The sequence below is a fragment of the Adiantum capillus-veneris genome, chromosome 26 (assembly GCF_014529385.1).
Source record: "Adiantum capillus-veneris isolate H3 chromosome 26, ASM1452938v2, whole genome shotgun sequence".
Classification (NCBI taxonomy): Eukaryota; Viridiplantae; Streptophyta; class Polypodiopsida; order Polypodiales; family Pteridaceae; genus Adiantum; species Adiantum capillus-veneris.
Genome location: NC_140956.1, coordinates 114,522,513 through 114,549,525, shown reverse-complemented (window position 1 = coordinate 114,549,525; position 27,013 = coordinate 114,522,513).

Here is a 27,013-nt window from a genome sequence, read left to right as displayed (position 1 = left end):
TATGGGCTGATCGTACAACACATAGCTCAGTAACTGGCTACATGCCTGCGGAGCTAATGTATGGTCAAAAGCCAGTGATGCCGATTGAAGATACAATTCCTACATGGAATGTACTACCTTGGCAAGAGGGGCTTAGTAGGGAAGATCTCCTTGCACTGCGTATAAGGCAGCTAGAGAGAAGACCTGGAGACATTGAAGCTGCAAAAGAACGACTCAAAAATGCAAGGTTGAAAAACAAGGACTATTTTGATAAGCGACATCGACTCAGGAGCAAAGCAATTGACAAAGGTGACTGGGTTTTAGTGTATGATAGTAGCCTTGATAACCAGCATACAGTCATGCGTAAGTTCTCAAAAAGATGGTTTGGACCGTATGTTGTAAAGCATGTGCATGAAAATGCTACTTACAGCTTGTCTGAACTAGATGGTACAGAAGTAAAAATTTCCATTGCAGGAAAAAGGATTAAAATGTTTAAGAGAAGAGGAGACAATGATCTCGAAGATATGGATGAGGAAGAAGAGAGAAACACAGGTGAAGATCAAAGTGAACATGAAGTCCTGGAATCATCCAGTGAAGAAGAAGACAAGGAAGATGTACAATCTTACAAAGAGACAATGTGGCACATACCGGAGGACGTGCAGGTTTAGAGGGGGTGGATGTCGTGCTGTGACACGTACATAGTGGGAACGCATGCTACAAAATCTATCTTGTATTTTTTTTAGATACATAATTATATTTCCTATAATGTACATATGCATATGTAAGTATAAAAATAAGCTTTCTATCTCATCTTATTATTTATCTCAAGGGTAATGTATTCTTACTTTACCATCAAAAAAAATACTATGGGAAAAGTGTCAATAGCTCCGCCTCTTTAACTTGGGGCAAAAAAGCATTGATTCTTTATTTCTACTATTTCATTATCATCTCACACCCTAGCTAGATCCTATATCTAGGGTAAACTCCAATATATATATATTCTATGTATTTTTTATACTTTTCTTATATTTCTTTTTAAATAGCTACTAGGAGAGAATCAAATCCTAGTGGGACACTAGGTGGCATGATTTCAAAGATACACTTATTTTAATGCATTATTGCAAGCATGATTACAAAACTTTTTCAAGGAGCAATGTCATGATTTCATATGGCATGAGGTGTCCTTTGGAATCAAATGAAAGTCTAGGCTAAGGGGACCACATGAAGACTTTTGCTGCCATAAATGGATCCTATTTTGATGAATTTTTTACACAAGGTTCCAATCCGAATTGGAGAATGATTTTAAAATGAAAATCGTAGCTAATGAGCTGAAGTTTCTGCCCATATTTTTACTTTTTTATTTGGAGCTACGGTTGAGGAGATATGATCAAAATACTGGACCCCAGTCTGCCCACATCATGCAGGGACAGCTCATTTCCAACTTTTCCAATTCCTGTTACACTGGCTCCTCTCTTCTTGTGTAAACCCTTGTGGGTTCCCTTCAACTATAAAACGGGACCTCTTCTTCCTTGGAAGGAACTCAAGCATTCAAGCCATTGATGAGAGGAATTCTTGAGGGAGTGAGTAGTAATGCCTAATTGTACTTAGCCCCATTAACATAAGCCCAAGCCTACACTTTCTCCTAGAGGAAAACTAGCCATTCTTGTACGCCATCCTTGGAGGATCAACTCTAATCAAAGAAGGTGTTGTACTTGGCGTATCAATCAACGTTGAATTCTCCCCTCTTCTTCTCTCTCCCATCAATAATGGTGCCGAAGGGTTTCAAGTAAGATGTGTTCTACATTGATGTTTTCTTGATTTCTTGTTGTTTTCATTTTCATCTCTAATCCAACATATATATATGTACCTAATCTCATCTCCTTAACCAAACCTATCTCTCTCATTCTTAGTAATTCATCCTCTCTAGGTTCTCTTTGCTACAGGTACATCTCTCCCCGCAGTATCCTTATTGCCTACGGGCAAGAATAGGGCTTGGGAGGGAAACTTCTCATCTCTTCACTTCTCTCGTATCTACATTTCTCACATACTATCCTAGATGAATAACCCACATGATGATCATTTCTATCGCTTTCACTCTGTACGATCTATTAGAATTAACGTATGGATTAGCCGTAAAATACACTTTCAACAACGTATAGTGTTTCTCTTCGGCCCTGAAAGGCTCAATGAAATACTTCTATCACCGGATCCCATCATACTACCTCTCATAGACTATAATTTTTCTTTTGATGTAAGCGTAGTTATCTTGCTATGAACCAAGAGGATTTGTACACACAATTAATCCCAATCACTCGGCAAAATATATATATTATGGTAAGCACAAAACTACAATTCCAAAGAACAATTCGTAGCCTATTTGGTCAGCCAAGATTGAATGCCATTAACTCATCCATTAACCCTTTCATATTACCCATGATACGATATGACCATAGCCTTGATGTTTTCATCTTCGTATTGTTTTGACATTCTCTTTTGCGTTCTTTCTTTGTGTGTGTGTGAGTGCAAGAGAGAAAGAGTGAGTCTTCTTTGATTGCACTTCTTTCCAAACCCTAGTCTTCATGGCATCCATGGTTTAACTCCTTCATATAGTTTTTGTTGAGTTCTCTCACAAACTCTCACAGCCATAAGCCCGGTGCTTTCCTGGCAAGACCGCAAATTTCTCGACAGCGTCCAATCACAATAACTCTTCTGAGATGCACAAACAATTCCTTTTCCAAACAGTTAGACTGTACAGGGTCTCTTCCCTTACACGTCTACCATAAGGGTCTCTACCCTTCCGAGATGCACAAACAATTCCTTTTCCAAACAGTTAGACTGTAAGGGTCTCTACCCTTACATGTCTACCATAAGCCATCTTGATCACTTCATGATCCAATCCAAAACCCATAAACTATAAACCATAATCCAATCGCATCACACGGGTGAGCTCTCCACCCTACTTGGGTGAGGCACGACCAATCTTGCATAACCACTTTAGAACATAACATGGCTGCAAAAATGTTGGCAGCATTTCGGCAGCATAACTCAATCCAGAAAAAAAACCATAAGCCACACCAGCTTCCACCATAAAAATATCAACCAAAATCCATGAGGGAATCTCAGTCCTTAACCAAAAATCATAATCACACTGAACCAACTCCCACACTTGGAGTTTGACATATCCTCTGCAATCAATCGGAGTCTACACACATGTGATCCTTAAGATGTGATTCTTTTATGCATAAAAAGAGTCTGACCAGAAACTAATCATGATATAAAGATCCAATTTTTACAACATCCAACCATGCAAGTTGATGCATCACATCCGCACTTCACCACTCTAGCACCTAGAGCTAGTTTTAACCTGGCAGGGTGGAAAGCAATCATAACCATGCATATGAGGTATCCACATCAATCCATGAGTTCCCATACATCATATGATAACATTCCAACACCATAATCATGATGCAAAACAACTCCGACCTTTATGCCAACCATAAACCATAACTTCGCACATATGTATAAACAATTTTTATGAAATTTTCGGGAGCATGCAAAACATGCAAATTAAAGTGTTTGACCTCAAACCAATGCATCCAGTTCAGATCTATAATGTAGACTATCACTGCATCACGTCACTTTGACCATATGATACTCACACAACAAACAGTAACCTCCAAAGAAAGTCACTTTATTCATATCTGCCTATGCGGTTCGGAATGTTTAACCATATACTTTCATGTAAGTTTAAGGCCATCTAATAATTGAAATCAACTCACCAAAACAAACCTTAGAACATATCAAAACGGCTCGGTTAACTCACTACGTCATATGGTATCCCCATTTGATAGCACTCCTACGCGTGTAGGTAAAACTAATAATAGAGTGATTAATAACTCGCATTCCCGAAATGATAACGGAGAACTAAATTCATTTATCATCAAGTTTTATCAAGCTTTTCAATTGGTTAAGTGGACTTGCTCATCCGGTGAATCTATATAGTAGTTCTCCAAGGAGCCTGGAGTCAAAAATTTTGGTTGTGTAGTGGACAGCAGTCTGTTTTTCGACCATATCTCTTAACTCGTGCGTGTTTTTCACATGATACATAGAGATAAAATGTTCTAAATGATATTTTTTATCTATGGTGTAAAGGGTTCGGGCTGATTCACAACAGTTTGTGATTTATGACCAAAAGAGTATTCCTACCGCTTCTTTGACATGAAACAAAAAAGTGCCTCTTTATGCTCATGCGTGACTATAACGCATTATGTGCATCGTGTAAAACATGATGAAACAATCATGAGGCAATCTCATATGTACTTGGTTAATCCATACATACACTCGTATAACCAAAAACAATCACCGAGAGGGTGACTACGTAGAAAAAACGGCATAGAGAGAAAGACATGATGACTATGAAGTTTATGGTTTCTCACCGTGCTTTCGGATTGATTTGGGGTTGTCGAAAGGCTTCTTGCTTTGCTACAAGAGAGCGGTGATGAGAGCTACGTAGAGGTATCCACCACGAAAACTTCCGGAGAGCACGTACACCGTGAAACGAGAGAGAAGATAATAAGCAATTAGAGAGAGAGTATCCTTCTTCTTCTTCTTCTTCACGAGAGAGAAGATTTTATGGAGATGGTGATGAAGAGCTTGACCACTCCGTATAATAGATAGTAATTCTGACATCAAAGCGAGAGAGCTTCTGCGTGTGAGAGTGTATCTATCCTCCCCAAAGTGAAAGAAGAGAGGTCTTTATATAGGCTCTCAAGGCCAAAAGCACTAGCTAAGAATAGAGTGAGGCAAGGAGAGACAAGTTTGCGCACATTCGTAGTTTTTTTTTTTAGGACACGTATTTCGACGCGCTATTTAGAGACTCTAAAAAGAAGCTTGGCTCCCAAGAAAAGAGTCCTAAACTAAGCTCCTCCTCCCTTTTTTAAAAGAAAAAATCTTTCTTTCCTAAAAACAAGCCTTTGCTTTTTGGTGGTCAACTCTCCCACTTACCATTCAATTTTTACATTAAATTTGACCATCCAAAAATATCTAACCAATTAATGAAAACTGTAGCTAAACTACGCCACACCGTAACATCCCGACATAATTATGTCTTTCCAATACGGTCAATCAAAATTCGACGAAATAGATATTGAAAGTTATTTTTCTTATTTTTAAAAGAGACTCAAAAATTGGGGATCTTACATCCTCCCACACTTGAAAAATTTGAGGTGTTTTCATTACATCGTCACGTTCCTAAGCGGCATCTTCCTGAGGATACGTTGACCATTTAACAAGGTGTTCAATAATGGTCCGATTACATAGAGGCTTGATTCTACTCTGAAGTATCTCTTCGGGATATACTTCAAAAGTTCCGTCGGTGGATGTAGATAAGAGAGAGTCATCAAGAATATGTTGTGGATCAAGTACATACTTCTTGAGTAAGCTGACGTGAAAAACATCATGTACCTTTATGTGTGGTGGTAACAAGAGTCTGTAAGCTTGGTCATTAATTCGTTTTGTGATTACAAAAGGTCCACAATATCTTGCACTTAGCTTCTTACACTTACCCATTGATAAAGAACTACGTTTGGGTTTCACTCTCAAGAATACCATATCGCCTTCTTCAAAAATTCTGGTAGATCGTTTTGGATCAGCGTAACTCTTCTGTCTATCTTGAGCAGTTTTAAGGTCTTGCTGTATAAGATCGGTTTGTAGTTGCATTTCATCCAACATTTCTTTGGATGCTTGAACTCGTATAAGAGGGTCTGTCCATTTGAGTGGAGTAAGAAACTCTTGCCCATACAATGCTTGAAAATGAGACATTCCAATTGAGTGTTGGAATGATGAGTTATACGCAAATTCAACCAAATACAAATACCTGGTCCATTTACTCTGTTCATGCATACAATAAGCTCTCAACATGTCTTCAATGATTTGATTTTTTCTCTCTGTCTGCCCATCAGTTTGAGGATGATAATCAATACTAAAGGCTAAATGGGTCCCTGTAGTAGCTGAGAATAATGCTTTTCAAAAATTAGAGGTGAACTTCGCATCACGATCAGATATTATCCTTTGAGTTAGACCATGATGCATAAAAACGCCTTTCATGAAGACTTGAGCTATGTCCTTAGCCGTAAATTTTATTTTGAATGGAAATAAATGGGTCATTTTTGTAAGCATATCAACAACCACAAAAATAGAATCATATCCAAGAGATTTAGAAAGTCCTTTAATAAAATCCATAGATATGCATCCCACTTCATTTGTGGATCATCAATAGGTTGAAGCTTACCGGGATATCGAACTTGTTCAGCTTTAATATGTTGACATGTTAAACATCTTGTAACATAATTCAACACATCGCGCTTTAGTCCTGGCCAAAAGAAACTCTTTCTTATGGTAGATTAAGTCTTAATGTATCCTGGATGTCCTGCTATAGGTATATCATGAGCTTGTTGCAATACCTAAAGTTTGATTTCAGATTGATTTGCAATACAAAGACGATTACCAAAGTAAAGGTCATCATCTTCAACATGAAAGCCTTTGATTTGCCTTTTTTGATTCTCTGTGCGATTATTTAGGTTTATCAAGTATTGGATTCTTAAGTAATACAAATCATTAGTCATACCTTCTCGAATAAGGTCAATTAGAGAAGTAGTAGAGGTTGTGACAATTGCTATCGTACTCTTCCTGCTCAAGGCATCAGCCACCAGATTTTCCTTCCCAGGTTTATACTCGATTCCAAAATCATATTTGCATAACAACTCCATCCATCTTCTCTGTCACATATTAAGGTTAGGTTGGGTGTAGATCCACTTTAGGCTTCTATGGTCGGTATGTAGTTCAAGTATCCTTCCAAGGAGATAATGTCACCATACTTTAAGAGCATGCACAACGTCCAATAATTCCAAGTCATGCGTAGGATAATTCAACTCATGTATACATAACTTACGAGATTCATAAGCTACTGGTTTTCCTTCTTGATACAGAACGCCACCAATTGCTTGTCCACTTGCATCAGTGAGTACAGTGAATGCCTTTGAGAAGTCTAGAAGTTGTAGTATTAGAGCATTCACCAAAGCTTCTTTGAGTTTTTCAAAACCAGCTTGAGTACGTTCATTCCAAGTAAACATTTTTTCTTTCTTAAGCGTATTAGTCAATGGAGATGCAATCTTAGCGTAACCTTCAATAAATGTGTGATACCATCTTGTCAAACCAAGAAAGCCACGTACTTCCCGTAATGATTTTGGTGTAGGCCAAGCTTTGACAGCTTCGATCTTACTTGGGTCAGTAGAAACACCATCTTTGGATACAATAAATCCCAGATATTCCACCCTGTTAGTGAAAAAGGTGCATTTGCTATGTTTGGCATAAATTTGATTTTGACGGAGAAGTTCAAGTACTCGCAGCACATGTTGTTCGTGTTCTTCTCTGTTTCTTGAGTAAACCAGGATATCATCAAAGAAGACAAGAACAAAATCATTAAGATGTTCTTGAAACACGTCTGTCTTAAGATGATTAAAAGTTGCAGGAGCGTTAGTAAGTCCAAAAGGCATCACTGTAAATTCATAATGTCCAAAACGAGTATTAAATCCGGTCTTTGGTATGTCCTCCTCCTTGATTCGGATTTGGTAATACCCTAACCTAAGATCAATCTTTGTGAAGATAGAAGATCCATGTAATCGATCAAGTAATTCGTCAATCCTTGGTATTGCATACTTATTCTTGACTGTTACCTTGTTCAATCCACGATAATCAAAACAGAGACGTAAAGTATCATCCTTCTTCCTATTAAAGAGAACAAGAGTACTCCATGGAGAAACACTAGGTCGAATGAAACCTTGTTCAATAAGTTGTGTTGATTGCTCCTTGAGTTCCGCAGATTCGGGTACTGACATCTTGTAAGGTCTATCGAGCAACTGGTTGAGCTCCTAGAGTAAGCTCTATTGCATGATCAACATCACGCCTCGATGGTAGATGAGAAATTTCTCAGGAAATACATCATCAAACTCTATTATCCATTCGGGTTTAGGTGAATCTATCTTCTTCTCTTTAGGGTTAAGCCTTACTGCGTAAATCCTCTCATTCTTCCTATGACTCTTCATAAGTTTGGTAAAGTTCACTAGTTTGAGCTTAGCCTTTCCCCTTTTTCCAGTAACTGTAACTCTAGCATCTTGATCATCTTGAAAAGTCAATGAAGCGTCTCTACAATGTATGTGAGCATCGTTGGTTTTAAGCCACAATCCATCCCTAGGATTCCATCGTAAATTCTGATGGGTAAGACTTGAAGTTTGCAGAAGTATTATGACCATCCAAAGCAAAACTCAAATTATCCACTGAAGGAGAAGATCTAACCTTCCTATCCGTAGCTAATTCTACTGTAAGGTCTGTATCAAGGTGTTCAATCAGACTGAGGTTTCTGATGCACTTAGGGGATCTGAAAGAATGGGTACTTCCTGAATCAACCAATAGGGTAAAATGATTACCTTGATACTACGTTGGGGTTTGAATAAGTGAAAATTGTGCATTCACTCCCTGATGTTCAATTGCATCATGAACATACGCATTTGCCTGATTTCCTTCACCTCTAGCCCCTTGAGCTCTGTTAGCTTGAGGTCTTTCCTGAGGTCTTTGATTTCTCGCTCCTCCTGGACGAAGTTGACGATTACCATTCCCATTGTTGTTATTGCTGACAGTTGGTCCGTTCCGAACAAAAGGCGGGTTGCCTGGTCTAAAATTCCCCTGGTTTTGAGGCAGTCTCTGGTTTTGGTTAAAGTTCTACTAATTGAAGTTCCTCTAAATTTCCGATGGCCTGGGTCTAAAGTTTTCATAATTCCAATTCGGATTGAAATTTCTACGTTCATAATTGTCCATCACTCCTGTGAAGCTTGAGTTGTTAAGGGGACAATCCCTGGATTGATGACCAGGATCAAAACAAGTGTAGCATCAATGATTCTATCTAGCTTTTATATGTAATAAGCTCTCTCTTCTTTGTTGTGGAGTTCCAGATCTTTGTTCCTCCTCTGGACGAGGTCTTTTGATTTCATGAGCAGAAATAGGTTCTGGTTTCCTCTTTCCGGTAGTAGATAACTCTATTTCAATGGGTTTTCCTACATCAAGGGCATCTACAAAATTGGTAAGACGAAGACTTTGGAGCCTAGTCTTCATAGGATTATGTAGCCCTGACACGAATCGAGCTACCTTAACCTCTTGAGTTATCCTTGCTGGAGTATACTTGACAAGGGTTAAGAAATGCTGGTAGTATGATTCCAGATCTCTGGTCCCCTGAGTACAATCAAGAAACTCATTCATACGGTCTGAATGATAAACTTTGTTTTGATAGTTCTTCTTAAGTTGAGTCTTAAGATAATCCCAAGTTGCAGCATTAGGATCAACATTGTTCTCTATGCAATGGTCTCTCCACCAACGCTTGGCTTTTTTTTCCTAGTTTGAATTTAGCAATGATAGCCTTGTTCACTGTCGATGAGTGAGCCAAATCAAAGTAGTCATCCATGCACTCAATCCAATCTTCAAGAATCTTGCCTACATCTTTGTCGTCCCCGCTAAAATTCCCAAGTTGAGACTTGCGAAGCATAGCATTGATGTCTCTATTAATGATGGTGTGTTGAGGAACATTAGGTGCATTTGCATTAGCAGCAGCCGCATTTCCTCTAGGAGGCATGGTAACTTACTGCATCATACCAACCAAGGTCACACTTAGCAAACTATCCTATTTCACTTGAAGTCACTTAAATCAATTTGAATAGTCGTTTAAGATAAGGTGAGAAGCAATTAGGAGAAGGAATAATAAATCAATCAAATTTAGATATCACAAAACTTTGGGTTTTCCAAAATCTACAAGGTTTTTTGGAAGTTTCTAATAAATCCTAGTGGCTCTAACATAATGTACTCGGTAATATCCATTGTGACATCCTTCCACCAATGGATCATAGTTGTCCCATTCCTTCAGTATGTCTGATGGTTTACTCCAATAGTCCTTTACGATCTTCGGATGGAACTCATCTTCATTGGCGTGTGAGTCATACCATTCTTGAGTAAGAGATTTGTTTGTGATAGGAACCCCCATTTCAGTGTGGATAATCACCTTCCTGTACCCAAAGTAGTCATCGAAGAAAGCAGATTCCTTTGGAAACACGTCCGGTGTGTCCCATCCAACTGAGCTGTGGATATTTAAATGCACAATCCGCAAGGCACTGAGGTCTGTTGTAGGCATTGTATAAAATCTCTACATTGTAAGGGTTGTAGATTAATGACCTTCCAAATAAGTCAAAGAATAACTTTCAAGGGATTGGACTATAGGAATGTCAATCATTATTCTCGAACTGTTGCCCCCATACATTAAACATAACAATGCTGAAACACCCCGTAGCCATCACTAAGGGTAATATGTTTCTAGCTATCCACGTTTTCTTTGTTGGTCTTAATGTAAGCTCATACGCATTTATATATAATATTTGGTTTGTGACAATAATTTCCTTTCCCAGCTTAGAATGTATCCACTCGATACACCCAACAGGTGAAGGTTTATGTTGAGGTGGTCTAAACTCGGGATTCCCTGCAGCATAGTGATACCAAGCTTTGAAATTATTTGGTACAATGAAATCCGTAGACATTAACCTTTTTCTTTCTTCCCCGTTATGCATGGTAGTGACAAGTCTTTGTACTTCCACTCCAGTTTGGAAATGCTCTTCCACCATAATGCGAGAGAGTATATCCGCCCATATCCCTGAAGGTAAGATGTCAATCATCTACACACACACCCCATCACTCATGTCAATTAGAAGGATAAAACCAAGATTCAAACTCAAGTATTATACCCTCAAAATAATATGTGTTATATAAAAACCATTTTTTTCTTTTTTTTAAACTATAGAAGATCAAGAAGGTACATAGTGTTTCTTGGGAGATACATAAATACAAAAGGGTCCAATGAACCAATTCTTGGGTCCTACAACTAAGGTTCTATCCCTATATTTGTTCACATCACGGGTGTCAAAGTTTAGCACTTCAACTTGTGCACTAAAAGTCATGTCTTTCTCTTTATACCATCTGTCCACCCACGACATATCCTTGGGTGGTAATCCATTAAAACACTTTACATGGGCATGTCGTTCATTTACATCATTTCTGTAGAAATATCTACTTGAGTTCACTGCTATTGGTTGTGCTCGAGCAAAGTCACTAATGCACCTTGGTTTCTTGTACTCATCGAAGGTAATGGTAACATTGTGAGGGTTGTACTTGAGAATGGGTCCATAGAATCCATTGAACCAATCCTCGGGTACATAATAGAATTGGTTGCCGCCATTTGACTTCTTCCATATTTTGATTATGACCTTCTCACAAAAGCCGTATCTTTGGTTTAGCATAAGGACCTTTTTACTAAGTATGAGTTCACGACTCGGTATGTCCAAAAGAGAGCATAAGTTAATGTAAAGAGCATATCCTTGCACTTTGACACCACCTTCTTGGATCTTTTCCTTCACCCAAAGATGTGGGTTGGTCACGAATCTATCAGGTACTTGTGTTCGATGTTCGGGCTGAGCTTCAACATATAACTCCCATGCTACGTAAGTGTTGGGTATAAGGAAATCCCTAGTCCCCTTTGAAACTCGAGTCACTTCAATTCCCCAATGGAGACTGAATCCAACCGCGTAATCAAAAAATATTCTTTGTGCAAAATCACTCAGGAGTTCATCAAGACAATTAAGAAGATCCATCTATAATAAGAGAAAGAGAGAAAACTTAGTACACGTGTGAATCAAAACTGAGTTTATGCTTCTTCTATTCATCAAAATTTGATCTTTATGATTTCATTACAATATTATGGGTGTCTCGAAGCTAATTCTCTATATATTCTTTTAACTCTCATAACAGGGTATTCTCTCAGACCTCTCACGCGACAACGTGGTCTGTAGTTATCCTCTAACTTTTTCTTTTCCTATGAGACAGCTGCAAGAGCTTCAAACTTCTTGCCAACTTCGGCAATCCTTAACATTTGGGAATGCATCGCCAAGTAGTAGAACATGTCTCCTAGGCCTAGCCATATTCTGAGTTGAAGTAGTATGAGATTCGCAAACCAATCTCTTGGATTGTCGTCAATATAGATGAAGAATTGACGGAAAGGTTCCTGGTGACGGGTAAGGTAGCTACGATCAACACTCTTCCAACAAGTTGTGCTTCCTGGTATGCCAAAGACTTTGGTCCCAACTTCTAAGTAAAAGAGTTCTCGTTCATCCCTAGACAATCGTGTAGCCATGTTGTTGAACACTATGGCCAAAACCTCATTCCCTTGGCTAAAGCACTCAGACGTCACTCTGGGAGCCATTGGTTTCTACAAAACAAACATTCAAATAAAATTACATCGTCGTTGTTGAACACTTCAATCACTTTACCATAACTCAAACCAAACACTTCCACTCAAGAAGGCAAGTCAAACAAGTACTATCAACCAATGCCACTTATAGATGCATCATGAATACAATATCCTTTCTCAAACAGCATGCATGAATGCGTGCATGATGCATAACTAACCCGACTAATATCAGGCTTTAGGCTATCCCTATAACCTTAAGCATTGGCTCTGATACCAGGTGAGAGATACCCCTCCCAAGGGGTCTATGCACAGAATATACAATTTACAACTTTATACAATTTTAAATATACATCAGAGTTGCAGAAGCATTTGTATAGGGGAGGAGTTCTCAGCACTCGACCAAGCATGGAGTTTAGGCCATGAGCCGGAGTGCATCCAGAGGTACCTAGCAACTAGTGCTACCCTTGAATGGGTGTTATGAATGAAAGTGTACTCAAGAAAAAATAACACATTGTGGAGGGTGAATATATGTGTACACAGCGTTGCCGCAAGAGAGAGAGAGAGAGAGAGAGAGAGAGAGAGAGAGAGAGAGAGAGAGAGAATATAGTGGAGGGTGAAATAGAGTGCATAGAGACATGAGAAATTGACGACAGAGAATCTTTAAATGCCCATCTAAATGGAATAGGCAACCATGTATTAATGCAATGACAAAATCTGGGTATACTATAACATCAAAAAACTTTATGACAAAATAACTAGCAGAGCACCGGACCCTGTGTAGGGATCAACCGGTCCACCCATCCACTCCCGCTCTACTACAGACAGAGAGAATTTCACTTCACCGGGAGCGAGCGAGAACACCTCCATCCTACCTGAGCCAGACATAGGCGAGGCCGCTTCACCTCCCTCCATGAACCCGAGCTCTGAAAGCATCCCAAATACCAGCAGGTGGTAGGGTATCAACACCAACCATACAAGTTTAGGCGCCACGCCTCTTCGATGCATAGCATCGGGTGTTTAGGCCAAGCCAAGGCAAGGTCCTCGATGCATTAGTTGTGTAGGTCATTCAACCCCCGACGCACTAACCATGTAGATGATCCTAACAAAAAGAAGAAGACCTAGGCAACACCCCCGATCCAGCAAAGCCCCAGGTCAGTGACCCTTTAGTCTAAGGCTAAGCGATGTAGGTCATCCTAGTCTTGTAGCGATGCTTCCATGAGAAACATAACACATGAGTCCAATCACAACAACACTTCCCAGATGCACAAACAATTCGTTTTCCAAACAGTTAGACTGTACAGGGTGTCTGTTGAGGTATAAAGCCCAATGTGGTCGCCCAGGTAAGTGGGCGGGGCGCCAGGTATGTACACATATTCTTTTGTAAAAACCTAATAAGAACTCGCTATGCTCTACACATTACAGTAGAGCGAGTTCACCATATCGTCGTGCTCTTCTTCTCGCACTCTCTCTCGCGTCGCACTTATGCTCGTACTCCTTCAACTGGTATCAGAGCTCAGATCGAGGCTCGGGGCAGCACTGCAGGAGGCTAGAGTCACCAGCTCAGATTGGAGTGAAATTTGACAAGCGAAGACACGGCCCCAAATCTCGTGGGCGGGCCCGAAGGACTCAGTGTTGTCAGAATTTCATTCTGAGGTCATCTCGGCCACCGTTCGGCTTCGACAAAGGTTTGCGCAGGCCATTTTCGACTACGTGGTCTCGACGGGTGCAGATCTCAGAGTGCTGATTTGTGGCTGTCTACACATCGAAGGACGGCTCATAGTTCTTGGAGACGTGTCACATACGACACGGGCGCATCTACACATAGACTGTAGGCGACATCCACTAGTTCATCAGGTAGCTTGTGTTTGCTGCTTGATATTCCAGATTTCATCCTGACATTGCAGGTACTTCTACATGGGATGTATTGTCAGAGATGATGTATGTCTGTTGAGGGTTTGCTGGCTGTGAGTCACGCAGCAAACAACCGCCGCAGCGGTTACAGCATACAGTGGGAAATTGGTGGATGTATGACTTTGTGGGAAGTCTATGTACTGTCAGATTTAGTGCAGCCTTTGTTGAGGTATGAGTGAGGTTTTATTGAGCTAGGGGATTCTCGAATGTTGAGATCTTTTCGGTGATACAGGTCTTGGAGCGATCCCTCGAGCACCCTTAGATAGGCAGCTAGGATGTATTGACTGTGAGTTAGACAGTTGGGATTGCATCTTTGCTTTACTGCCGTTGAGGCATTGTCACATTCTATGCTTACAAGACAGTGACAGGACAGTGAGAGACAGTACAGGTGCAAGACAGGTTTACCCGTAGCTTACAGTGTCAGAGAGACAGTGTTTTTTGAGCTGTTTTTTGGTACACCAGAGCCATTTTACAAAGGAGACTCTGCCAAAATTTATGCAGAATCTGAAGCTTTCTTGGTTCATTTGACAGGTTGATATTGGTTCAGAGGTCAGTTTACAGGGGAAACTCTGCTGAATTTTTCCCAGGAAAGTAAACCACTGTGAAGCGTAGCTATGGCTGGATCACAGGACACTGCTCTTTACAATATCAAGAAGCTGGATGGAACCAATTTCCCATTGTGGAAGAAGCAGATTTGGCACGTGTTGGTACAAAAGAAGCAGATAAAACCTATAAAGCTCAGGGGGATAAAACCTGAAGATATGGACGAAGATGAATGGAGCGAAATGGATGAATTGGCACTTTCTACTATTATGCTAACTTTGGCAGAAAGCGTTTACTTCAATGTAGTAGACGAGATGTCGGCTTATCAAGCATGGTTAAAGCTGAGTGATCTTTATGAGAAGCAGAGTGCAGCTTCACAGGTATACTGGCTTAAGAAGCTTGTTGACTTGAAGATGAAAGAAGGGACACCTATGTCCAATCATCTGAATGAATTCAACACAATCTACAGTCAGTTGTCAGCTCAAGGTGTCAAGTTTGATGAACCTGTTAGAGCTATGTTCCTGTTGATCACATTGCCGGAAAGTTGGGACACTTTTCGCATAGCTTTGAGTAATTCTGTACCTCCATATGGTTTGAACATAGCAGGTGTAGAAGGAAGTCTGCTTACTGAAGAAACCAATAGAAAGACAATGGACAAAGGCAAAGGAACAGCCTTAGTTGTCAGGGGAAGTACCAAAGAAAAGTACAAAGGTGGAAAGAGGAATCAGTCTCGTAGCAAGTCCCGCAGTGCTAAAGGCAAGAGTGACATAGAATGCTACCATTGTGGCAAGAAGGGTCACATGAAAAGAGACTGTAGAGAATGGAAAGCAGAAAAAGGCAAAGAGAAAGCTGAAGACCATGGTGAGAAGAACAAGTCCTCAGTGAAGATTCAAGAAATAAATGTGACAAACACTGTTGCAGTGGATGACAGTCTAGTGTCAGGAGACATCTACTTCTTGAAGAATACAATGGACTCAGCTCTTCTTACAGCATCTGATGGAAATGCACTGAGTGACTGGATTATAGACTCAGGGGCATCACTTCATGTGTCTCCAAACAAGGAGTGGTTTACCTCTTATGTGACCACTAAAGATCATGTTCGGCTAGGCAATGGGCAGACATGTGAGATCTTAGGTGTTGGAGATGTTCAATTGAAGGTTCAGAATGGCTCTTCTTTCACGCTGAAGAATGTGAGACATGTTCCTGCAATTACAAAGAGCTTGATTAGCACAGGTTTACTTGATGATGCTGGCTACGTCACCACTTTTGGACAGAGCATGTGGAAGATATCCAAGGGTTTACTCAGTCTACTACAGAGGCTGAATATGTTGCAGCATCAAAGGCATGCAAAGAATCAATTTGGCTTAATCGACTAGTAACAGATTTGGGAATCAAAGAAGAGATGCCTGTGTTATATTGTGATAGTCAAAGTGCTATACAATTGGCTCGCAATCCAGTTTATCACTCAAAGACAAAGCATGTGGATGTGAAGTATCATTTCATCAGGGAAATGCTCGAGGATAAGCAACTTCAGCTTATCAAAGTTCACACCACAGAAAATCCTGCTGATCTACTTACAAAAGGACTTCCCTCAGAGAGCTTTGCGCATTTTGGCAAGCCGTTAGGTGTAGGGTAGTACATCACTCTCTACATCTCTTGTATATTAGCTTGTATAGTAGCTTCTCTCACACTTAAAGTACCACATTGGACTTTAAGTGGGAGGTTGTTGGGGTATAAAGCCCAATGTGGTCGCCCAGGTAAGTGGGCGGGCCGCCAAGTATGTACACATATTCTTTTGTAAAAACCTAATAACAACTCACTATGCTCTACACATTACAGTAGAGCGAGTTCACCATATCGTCGTGCTCTTCTTCTCGCACTCTCTCTCGCGTCGCACTTCCGCTCGTACTCCTTCAGTCTCTACCCTTACACGTCTACCATAAACCATCTTCATCACTTCATGATCCAATCCAAAACCCATAAACTATAAACCATAATCCAATCGCATCACACGGGTGAGCTCTCCACCCTACTTGGGTGAGGCACGACCAATCCTGCATAACCACTTTAGAACATAATATGGCTGCAAAAGTTTTGGTAGCATTTCAGCAGCATAACTCAATCCCGAAAAAGAAAACATAAGCCACACTAGCTTCCACCATAAAAATATCAACCAAAATCCATGAGGGAATCTCAGACCTTAACCAAAAATCATAACCACATTGAACCAACTCCCACACTTGGAGTTTGACATATCCCCTACAATCAATCGAAGTCTACACACATGTGACCCTTAAGATGTGATTCTTTCATGCATAAAAAGAGTCCGACCAGCTACTAATCATGATATAAAGATCCAATTTTTACAACATCCAACCATGCAAGTTGATGCATCACATCCGCACTTCACCACTCTAGCACCTAGAGCTAGTTATAACCTAGAAGGGTGGAAAGCAATCATAACCATGCATATCAATCCATGAGTTCCCATACATCATACGATAACACTCCAACACCATAATCACGATGCAAAACAACTCCAACCTTTCGGTCAACCATAAACCATAACTTCACACATATGCATAAAAACAATTTATGACATTTTTGGGAGCATGCAAAACATGCAAATGAAAGTGTTTGACCTCAAACCAATGCATTAAGTTCAGCTCTATAATGTATACTATCACTCCATCACGTCACTTTGACCATATGATACTCACACAACAAACGGTAACCTCCAAAGAAAGTCACTTTATTCATATCTGCCTATGCGGTTCGAAATGTTTAACCATATACTTTCATGTAAGTTTAGGTCCATCTAATAATTGAAATCAAATCACCAAAACAAACCTTAGAACATATCAAAAGGGCTCGGTTAACTCACTACGTCATATGGTATCCCCCTTTGATAGCCCTCCTATGCGTGTAGGTAAAACTGATAATAGAGTGATTAATAACTCGCATTTCCAAAATGATAACGGAGACCTAAATTCATTTATCCTCAGTTTCATCAAGCTTTTCAATTGGTTAAGTGGGTTTGCTCATTTGGTGAATCTATATAGTAGTTCTCCACGGAGCCTGGAGTCAAAAACTTTGGTTGTGTAGTGGGTAGCAATCTGTTTTTCGACCATATCTCTTAACGCATGCGTGTTTTTCACATGATACATAAAACAGAAAATTTTTTAAATGATGTGTTTTATCCATGGTATAAAGGGTTCAGGCTGATTCATAACAGTTTGTGATTTATGACCAAAACAGTATTCCTACCACTTGTTTGACATGAAACAAAAAAGTGCTTCTTTATGCTCGTGCGTGACTATAACGCATCATGTGCATAAATAAATGTTAAAACATGATGAAACAATCATGAGGCAATCTCGTAAGTACTTGGTTAATCCATACATACACTCGTATACCCAAAAACAATCACCGAGAGGGTGACTACGTAGAAAAAACGGCATAGAGAGAAAGACATGATGACTATGAAGTTTATGGTTTCTCACCGTGCTTTCGGATTGATTTGGGGTTGTCGAAAGGCTTCTTGCTTTGCCACAAGAGAGCGGTGATGAGAGCTACGTAGAGGTATCCACCACGAAAACTTCCGGAGAGCACGTACACCGTGAAACGAGAGAGAAGATAATAAGCAATTAGAGAGAGAGTATCCTTCTTCTTCTTCTTCTTCACGAGAGAGAAGATTTTATGGAGATGGTGATGAAGATCTTGCACCACTCCATATAACAGATAGTAATTCTGACGTCAAAGCGAGAAAGCTTCCGCGTATGAGAGTGTATCTATCCTCCTCAAAGTGAAAGAAGAGAGGTCTTTATATAGGCTCTCAAGGCCAAAAGCACTAGCTAAGAATAGAGTGAGACAAGGAGAGACAAGTTTTCGCACATTCGTAAGTTTTTTTTTTTTTGAGGACACGGATTTTGACGTGCTTTTTAGAGACTCTAAAAAGAATCTTGGCTCCCAAGAAAAGAGTTCTAAACTAAGCTCCTCCTCCCTTTTTTAAAAGAAAAACTCTTTCTTTCCTAAAAACAAGCCTTTGCTTTTTGGTGGTTAACTCTCCCACTTACCATTCAATTTTTACATTAAATTTGACCATCCAATAGTATCTAACCAATTAATAAAAAATAGCTAAACTACGCCACACGTTAACATCCGACATAAGTATGTCTTTCCAGTACGGTCAATCAAAATTCGACGAAATAGATATTGAACGTTATTTTTCTTATTTTTAAAAGAGACCCAAAAATTGGGGATCTTACTAAGGTTCACCACAATTATGTATTCCATGTTCAAAATGGAGAAAGACTATCAGTGCTATGGGTTTATTTTCAATTATGCTAATTGCTCCATGGTTGAAGAATAAGCACAATTTTTTGCATTAGGAAGTATGAAGACACAAAGCTATGGGTTTATTTTCATTGGTGAAGAGAATATTCTAGACGAGTGGATTATAGACTTTGAGGATTATATGCTATCAATTCATCTGCCAAATAGGATAGCAAGATGCATATAATTCTTTTGATGATCCATGTCAAAGTTAAGGTATGGTTGAAGCATTGGAAGGTGAGACAATATAGGCATGGCTGGCTCTGTAGACGCAATTTATAGATGACTTCCGCAAAGAGTGTCCCCACTGGAAATGGATGCAAAATTGAAGGCTCTTAAGCAAGATGTAATTGAAGATTTCACTATGGTTCTTGATTGATTTGAAGCATGTTAGGTAGAATTGGCAATAGCTATGCATTGTGCCAATGGTGATAAATCCAAGCTGGAAAAATTCATGGCATGCTTTCACCCCAAGGTACAAGAAAAGGTGGAATTCAAAATCTCAAAAAATTGCATTGGTGTAGTGGTAATTACGCAATCAAAGAGTAGGAAGATTAAGAAGAATATTGAGCAGGATGTGGTGGGCTATGATATGGTGGCTCCTACCCAATTGCAAAGTCATGGAGATGAAGTCCAAGGGGAGAATCAAATAAGCCAAGGAGTGGTGACCATTCCACAACATTGGGTACATATAGTTCAAGATTTATATGAGCAGATGTAGGAGCTATGTTTGAGTGTGAGGACAATTGAGAGAAAGAAGAGGTAGAGCTAGGCCTTTGTCTGGTCAATGCTATAACTATTGTGAAGAGGGGCACTATCCTCCAAATTATATGCATCCCCCAAGAGAGAGAGAGAGAGAGAGAGAGAGAGAGAGAGAGAGAGAGAGAGAGAGAGAGAGGTATGTACCTATTTTTTGATAGAGGTAGAGGACAAGGGCAGTTTGATGGTCCAAGAGAGTAGCTAGTGAAGAATCTTGCACCACTTTCCTTGCCAAGTATTGATCAAATTCATAGGGTTAACATTATTTGAGTTGACCCATAGGAAGTGGATGTGTTGACCAATAAGTGAGCTCATGTAGGGGGGGGGGGGGGGGGGGGGGGGGGGGGGGGGGGGGGGGGGGGGGGGGGGAGAGAGCAAGAAGCAAGGGCCTGTAAAGGTAGAGAGAAATTGGATGAAGGTAAAGAGAAGGCAGAGACTAGCAAGAGGAGAATATGTTTTAGAATAAAGTAGAACGATTTATAGCTAGGACATGGAAATATTGAATATGAGCTGGTGAGTGATGTTAAGAATCAAAAGGATAACATAGCATTTGGTTAGTTGTTAGCAAAAAACCGCAAGCTAAGGAGGCGGTGGTCTACTAGTGTAAGTACCAAACTTTCAAGGGTGAAGCTCTAGTGTTGATGGAACCTCCATCTAATGCTCAAGGTTTGGATTCATTTGTGCATAAGCTAAAGTATTTTTCAAGGTTATTCTGGATGCTTTTGCAATATGTGTATCCTCTTCAAAAGACGGCCCAACAGGTTCATGGTTTTTAGCAGACTAAAGATTATTTTGGATGCTTTCACAATATGTGTATCCTCTTCAAAAGATGGCCCAACAGGTTCATGGTTTTTAGCAAACTAAAGATGTGTAGCAAGCTTTTGACATGGTAAAGGAAATTCTTAGCTACCTATGATATGTCCTTGCATCCATGAGGATGACTTCTGTATAGCTATGACAATAGGTCCTATTGTTTTTGGAGTCATGTTACTGCAAAAGATGGGTAGGTGTTGCAAGCCCATATACTTTGAGAGTAGGGGGTGATAATTCCTAGGGAGATGACCTACACTGAATTGGAACAATGGGTGGTGGCTTTGGTTTTTGCATGCAAAAAATTTAAAGTGTACTTGATTGTGTGCAAGTTTTATGGCTCATGTTTAACAATCTATTGCTAGACGTGGTTTTGCATTTGAAGCTAGGGAAGCATATCATGAAGTACCGGGTGTTGGAGTTGCAGGAGTTTGATTTTTAATTCAAGATGAACCATAATAGCTGGTCTCATTTAGAAAATGTTTTGGTGAATAAGGGTGCCGACCTACTAGTGTATCCAAGGGTGGTTTGAGAAGAATTGGGAGAAGAGTCTGATTTGGAAGGAGCTTTTGTGATATGGAGCGTATAAAAGAGTAGTGCAAAAAGTAGGAGGTGGGAGACAGCAACCCAAATTGCTACCCATGCAGTCAAACCCTCATTAGAGCACATGGGAGGGTTCTACTTTTTTTCTTTTTCTTTTTAATCAGACTAATAGTAGTGTTCAATCTAGGGATAACCACAAGATGACAAAGAAGGTTGAAATTTTCCATAAGATTGACTTCAATTATGACTTTGTGTGTTGCTACTTCATGCAAGGACTTTGTGAGTTCACTTTGATCCTCCATTGGGTTAAGGAGGACAGTCTCTTTCCCAAGTGAGTAAATCTTTGCATCAATTTTCTCTTGGATTTTCTTGTCCATCGTACTTTTAGACGTAATCATGATGCTCTCTTTCTCTTGTCCATGGCTATGAATGCAAGCACAAGTTTTTACACTCTTGCTCCATAGGCATGCTAGGATGCCCACATAGCGGCTGCTTGATACCTCTATCAACTCTCTTCCAAGTGGATTTGACTATTGGTGTATTTACAGCCCCAGCCATAAGGCAATTTCTAGCAAAGTGACCAAAATTTGTAGCAAGCCATGGGGAATGAAGAAAATGAAAATTCTCAATAAAAGGATCCAAATCTCCCATGTTCAATCAAGAAACTTTTGAATGGATCTATCCATGTTTCATAGGATGAACACCTTGATATCCATCCCTGATCTTCATCTGCTATAGATTTGGCATGAAGAGAAATGGCCTTGCTGATGGCTATTGACTAGACGTGGTCATGCAACCAAAGTGGAAGCCTTTTAAAGTTGACCCACACTAGATACGATCACACAATCTCTTCATCCGGTCATGCAACCAAAGTGGAAGCTTTTGAAAGGGAAATCTGGGTCCACCGCATGACATACATGAATAATGATGCATCCCATACTCCTTTAATGACCAAATCCTAGACTGCCTACTCAGAAGCACATGCTACCACCATGCTACATTTGTTAAGGTGGTTATGACAAGCTAAACACTTGGTAGCTACCACTTCATGTGAAATTTTCCTGCAATAGAGTAATCAAGGCCTTTTCTTGTACTTACTACAATATGCATGCACTACATGGGTCCCTATCTGGTTTGGTAGCTATTGTGGTGGAGCGTAGTATGATGGTGGCTAATACTATGCTGGTAGCTACCACCATAGTAGACACTGCTATTGTGGTATCTATTGTAGAATTGGTAGCACCAATCATATGGTGAAAGTTTGAACTATATGAGTTTTGATGTTAGTTTTTAGCAATCGTAAGAGCCATGTAAGCTATCCTATCTGGAGGATTCTTGTCAAATGGCTGCTACCAACGTATGTGGACTTACTTTGGGTCACATGGATTGTATTTTTAGAATTCTTATGAAGCATATTTTTAAAAATCTATATAAAATAATCAAAGAAAACGACATGTTGTCTTCTTTCTAAAACCAGACTGTGAGGAGGGTAAGTCTCATCTTTAGAGACAAAATTCAATCATTAAAATGGCTGTTTTCAATCCTTTGATGTTGAGTTTTTTCCAAAAATTAATTAGATGATGTGACACATATTTTTCATTATGAAGTTGAGATTGAAGCTAAATTTGTAGCATTGTCTAAGGAGCTAGATATATGTGATACATATGGTAACATATTTGTAGCACTTGTTCTCTACCATCACTCATTGTTGACTTTGGTAAGATTCACTCTTCACATTGCATGGGTTTTAAACAAATGCAAGAGATCAAAAAGGTGATCACAAGATGTCCAATGAAGTGATCGTCATATCTCATGGAATATTAACAACATTTGAGCCCTCATAACGGTAATGAGATCAAATGTTGTTAATATTCCATGAGATATGACCATCACTTCATTGGACTTCTTGTGATCACCTTCTTGATCCCTCACATCTGTTTAAAACCCATGCATGTGAAGAGTGAATCTTAGAGTGATGGTAGAGAACAAGTGCTACATTGGCCCCATTATTACAACGACATTATCATACTAAGTTGATGCCCCTCAAAATTCCTAGCCGTGCACAAGCTTTTACATTGGTCTAAAGGTCAAAGAAATGCAAAGTGAAATCAGTAAACAAAGATAATAACTAAATGTTTACTTGGTTGGGATAAATATTGTCTTTGATCTGTTAAGTGTTCTCGTAGGGGAACAAACAAGAGACCACCACAAAGAATTGGATACCACTAAAGAGGCACATGTTAGTGCTGCATCACAACGACATATGTTGTTGTTGGTTAGGAGGGAAAAAGATGTTACGGCAAGTGATGAAATAGAGAATTTAAAAAGAAGCTTTCAAAATAAGGGCCAAAATATGTTAGGATTAATGTTCCATAATCTATTAAAAGCATTGCTTTTTTTTTTGCCTTCTCCCTCCATTATACCTTGCCACTACCTTCATAAGAGTCCTTTTGGACAAATTTGAAATTGAATGCGAGATCTTTTTGGCAAGGGATTGAATTTTCCTTGCATTGACTTTGAAGTTGTTTCACTTTTGTCTATTCAATCTATAAATTACTCAATTGCCATGCGGTAACCTAGCCAAATTTTGCATGTTGAGGAGACAAAATTCAATCATTGAAATGGTTTCTTTTAATCCTTTGATATTGAGTATTGTTTCATGAATGAATCAAAAGCTATGAATGAAGAGGATATGACACATGTTCTGCATGATGAATTTGAGATTGAAACTACATCTACAACATTGTCTAAGGAGCAAAATATCGGTTATACAGATGGTAACATATTTCTAGCACTTGATATGTACCATCACTTGTTGTTAGCTTTGATAAGATTCTTTCTCAACATTGCATATAGAGAGTGACAAGAAATTAGAGGCTTGGAAAGCAAAATATGCAAATGGATACAAAAGACCTAGAAGATAAGGTTTCTCAAGGATGATCTACTTTTGGGAGGAAAGATGAAGAAAAGACACGCAAGTCTCATCTACACTCAAATTGTTGGATTCCATTTCCTTCAGCAAATGTTAAATACTAGAATCCACTAGGTTTTCAAAACTTACCTTTCAATAGCTATCTTCACAAATATTATCCAAGATAATAAAGAAGCGATGAGGACCATTGGAAAAAGGAAGAATGCGGATGAGTGGAATCAGGTTAGTCTTTCCATCCTAACCATTATTAGTGAGTAAGATGTAATGTGATATGTCGTTGTCTTTGTAATTAAGTGGGATAAAGAGTGATTGTTCAAGGATTTCCATGAGCTTGAGGTTCATTTTACATTTCTTGATTTTGATACATCTACTCACTATTGTGAGTTTGGCCCAAAAAAAAAAGGTTCACTTGCCACATTGCATATGGTATGAATAGATTTGAGAGATCAAGAAGATGATTGCAAGAAGATCGATGGAGTGAAGGTCATAGCTTGCAAAATATTAATATCATTTGAGACCTTGAGTGAAGATGAAACGCTCTTCAAAAAGTCTTAGCCTTACACAAGATTTTGCATTGGTAAAAAGGTCAAAGAAATGTAAAGTGAAATCAAGTAAACAAAGTTAGTAGCTGAAATTATCACTTGGTTTGGGATGAACATAGTATATAATATATTAAATTTTCTTGTAGAGGAGCTAAGGGGAGAACACCATAAAGAATTTAAATGCAGCTAAAGAGACACATGTTAGTGATTCAACAAAGATAGATGCGGTTGTTGGTTTGAAGGTGAAAGATGTTATGGCAAGTAATGCAATAGGAAAAAAAGGTGCTACCACCACAAGGGCCAAAAGATATTTGGATTAATCTTCCACAATTTGTGGTACTCTTTATTTAAGCCCTTCTCTACCCTTGAATATACCTTTTCAATGTGATTGTAATAGTACATTTAGACAATTTTGCAATTAGATGATAGCTCTTTTGGAGTCAAATTGAAGTTTCCTTTGGATTGGCTTTGAAGTTGTTTCACTTTCCTCTATTCAATTTTTAAATTTTCTAATTGGTATATGGTAACCTAGAAAAAATTTGCATGATGAGTGTCTATACTGGAACATGATGAGCTTATTGTTATAGGTGGTGCAATGCATGATTTTGTTGGATAAGATGTGGTAGTTGGCTTGAAGGTAAATGTGTCTAAGGTTGTAGGAATTGGGCCTACCAACAAGGACATAGGGATGAAGGATGTAGGAAATGTAGAAGTTCTTGATTCTTTTGTTGTATGTAAAGTAAGAGATGAGAAAGGACTTGTTGTTGTATCTAGAGAGTAAGAAAAACCGTTTGGCTTAGCACGGGTGATGCCTCCTAGACTAAAGAGCATACACTATACAAAGAGAAGTTTACATTGAAGAGGTTTAGGGGGTCCAAAACATAACACAATAGACCTTCTACATGTCATAAAATCATTGACTATTGATGCAAGACTATAGATGGTGCCAAGCATGGCCCCTTTTCATTTGGAGACTAGTGATGGCACAAAAGGGATTCTCTAACTAAGCAAGGGCCTACCACTAAGGCTAGCATGTATTGCAAGTCATTATGTGAAAACAAGGAAAAGGCTTCCTAATTATAGGGAAATTGATGATGCCAATACTCTTAGTCCACCTGAGCAAGTATCTGATGCTAGTTACCTCAAACCTAGCTCTCTAGATACTACTAGTGAAAGTAGTACTCATCAAATAAATTGTAACATAGAGGCTAACAAGTGGAGGGATGTCAGAACACCGGCAAGGCCGGACTAGACAAGGGCAGGGCCGCGCTAGGCAGTGTGGAAAGGGAGTCCAACTAGGGCAAAGGGCCAGGGGCTTTGCTATATAATGGGCGGTTGGGTGGTGGACTCTCAGGCTCTAGCTTCCCTTGTCATACACTGGTATCAGAGCTAAGTTCCTAGTTTGGGAAAGGGGAAGGCGTGGTGCTTTATAGCCACACAAAGCCTTGCATTTTGTGGTTGAATACTATGGGGATCACCCCTTGCTAAGGAAAATGACGAGGAAGAAGCACCCTGGGCAAGGGGGCTTGGCAAGGAGAGCCGTCGGGTGCAGGAGCACCAAATCGACGGCACCCGGGCTCAATCGATGTGCAAGGGCCTGTTGTTCACCTCTCGACACAAGGCCAAAGCCCCCCTTGCAACACATCTCCCACCCCCGGCTTCCCAAGCCTCTGCATGCTACTTGCTCACAGCGATGGCCTTTTGAAGCTAGAAGTTCACACTTAAACACCTAAGGCCAAGGGCCTTAGGACTTTAAATCAAAGCTTAGGGGTGATACACACCCCCACAACGGATACACACCCCCGCCACAAGCAACAAACTAGAGCACACATCCGAGTGGAATCGAGACGGGGCCGGCAAGTACACGGCTTTCACAAATTCCCTGTGTGTTGGCTACAGAAATTCAGCACGCCGATAAAGCTTCATAAGCGGATTCATTGGTGACAGTAGTTCTCAAATTGATTGTGGTCAAAAGAAATACCACTCGTACTTGATTCGGCTGCAACGTGTTCAAGACAATACCTGCACATTTGAAATTTTGAATCGTTTTTTATTTAGATAATCGACGTAATTAGCAAGAATTATTGGCCTTAATTAGCCTTGGCGGCGCATCCTACATCTACAGGTATTTTTTCTTGCTATTCTTTCCACTACACTGTGTCGCCATGGATTCGAATATCAATATGACATTTAATTTTGAGCAAAGTACGATTGATCTTGCCAATGATGGCCCGCGGTCGGATCTTCTCAAGGAGAGTACCCACGGCACTACGACAAGTGAGGATACTTACAAATTGCTCGATATTCAAGAATTTCATGCACTTT